The sequence below is a fragment of the Eumetopias jubatus genome, unplaced genomic scaffold (genome assembly GCF_037043125.1).
Source record: "Eumetopias jubatus isolate StellerSeaLion01/CBP00866 unplaced genomic scaffold, mEumJub1_p1.0 scaffold_10, whole genome shotgun sequence".
Taxonomy (NCBI): Eukaryota; Metazoa; Chordata; class Mammalia; order Carnivora; family Otariidae; genus Eumetopias; species Eumetopias jubatus.
In genome coordinates, this window is record NW_028274816.1 from 100,908,153 (window position 1) to 100,910,182 (window position 2,030).

General features: G+C 39.5%; 1 pseudogene; it reads left to right on the forward strand.

Annotated features, from left to right (window-relative positions):
- Positions 1 to 76: 76 nt before the first annotated feature.
- On the forward strand, positions 77 to 483 carry LOC114200613 (large ribosomal subunit protein eL32 pseudogene; annotated as a pseudogene).
- The last annotated feature ends 1,547 nt before the right edge of the window (positions 484 to 2,030 follow it).

The following is a 2,030-nucleotide window of genomic DNA, read 5'->3' on the forward strand; positions in this document are numbered from 1 at the left end:
CCAGAACAGTATCTCGAGGGCTCAGAAAACTGCATCGCCATCTCCTTCTCCTGGCAGCCATCTCTTACTCAGCATCATGGCCGCCCTCAGACCTCTGGTGAAGCCCAAGATGGCCAACAAGAGGACCAAGAAGTTCATCGACACCCATCAGACCAGCATGTCAAAATTAAGAGCAACTGGTGGAAACCCAGAGGCATTGACAGTAGGGTGCACAGAAGATTCAAGGACTAGATCTTGATGCCCAGCATTGGTTACAGGAGCAACAAGGAAAGAAAGCACATGCTGCCCAGTGGCTTCTGGAAGTTCCTAGTTCACAAGGTCAAGGAGATTGAAGTGCTGCTGATGTGCAGCAAATCTCACTATGCGGAGACTGCTCACAATGTCTCCTCCAAGAACTGCAAAGCCATTGTGGAAAGAACAGCCCAGTTGGCCATCAGAGTTGTCAATCCCAATGCCAGGCTGCACAGTGAAGAAAATGAATAGACAGCTTATATGCATGTCATTCATGTTAATAAAACCATAAAACTAAAAGGAAAAAAAGAGAGAAATGAACTTCCATTGGAACTAAAACCCGTAAAAGAACCAAGAACAATACACTACACCTAAACAGGACTCCTACCTGCTAAAATAGAAGATGTGAATAAAATTAAAAGATCCCTAACATAATAACCCAAATGTCCAGGATACAAGAGAAAATCACTCATCATAACCCAAACCAGGAAAACAACAATGTAAAGAAAAGACAATCAACTGTACCAATACTGATATGATTCGGATGTTAGAATTTATCTCACAAGGATTTTAAAGCAGTTGTAATAAAAATGCTTCAACAGCCAATTGCAAATTCTCTTGAATTGGAAAATCTTAGCAAAGAAATGGAAGTTATGAGAAAGAACCAAATGGAAATTATAGAAATTAAGAATTGTTGTAAAAGTTAAAATTTGGATGAACTCAGTAGTAGAGTGAAAATGACAGAAGATCAAATCAGGGTACTTAAGGGCAAATCAATAGAATTTACTCAATCTGAACAACAGACTGGAAGAAAAAAAAAAGAAAAGAATCAGGGACCCATGAGACAATAACAAAAGATCAACGTTTGTATCATGGGAATCCTAGAAGGAGAGGAGAAATGTGGAACTGAAAAGTATTCAAAGAATAATGGCTGAAAACTCCCCCAAATTTGGTGAAAGATAGAAACCTACAGATTCAAGAAGCTGATAAACTCCAAGTAGGTTAAGACCAAAGAGATCCATAAGACACATCATAATTAGTCTTCTGAAAACCAAAGACTAAGAAAAAATCTGAAAAACAGGGAGAAACAACCAGGGAGGAACACCAATTCAAGTTCTATTTTGGTATTGCCTATTAAGGAAACTATGGAGGCAGACAGAAGTCACACAACATTTATAGAGTGCTGAAAGCAAAGAACCATCAATCTTGAATTCTATATGTGATGAAATTACCCTTAAGGAACAAAAAGGAAATGAAGACATTCTCGGATGAAGGGAAACTAACAGTAGCACATGCAGACACTGAGCAGTAAGAGTGCTGGTTTGAAAATATGTAGCCATGGGCTGGCGGTGCTGGTTAAGCTCAGCTGGTTAAATGGCTCAGCTGGTTAAGTGTCTGACCTGGGCTCAGGTCATGATCTCGAGGTCCCAGGATCGAGTCTCACATTGGGCTCCCTGCTCAGTGGGGAGTTTGCTTCTCCCTCTGCCCCTCTCCTTGCTCGTGCTCTCTCTCAAATAAATAAAATCTTTTTAAAATATTGAAAAAAATCATTTACTCAGGGAGAAGGAGAAAGAGAGGTAGTAAAGGATGACCCTGAGGTTTCTAACCTGTATGTCTAGAGGAAGAATCTAGATTGAGGTGATTCCTCAAACTGAGATAAACTGGAACCAGTTAATAATGAATTTATAATTGGACATTTGATTTATTCTTTAAACTTTTTATTTTGAGAAAATTGCAGATTTACATGGGTGTAAGAAATAACATAGAGATCCTGTGTGCCCTTTACCCCATTTCCCCAG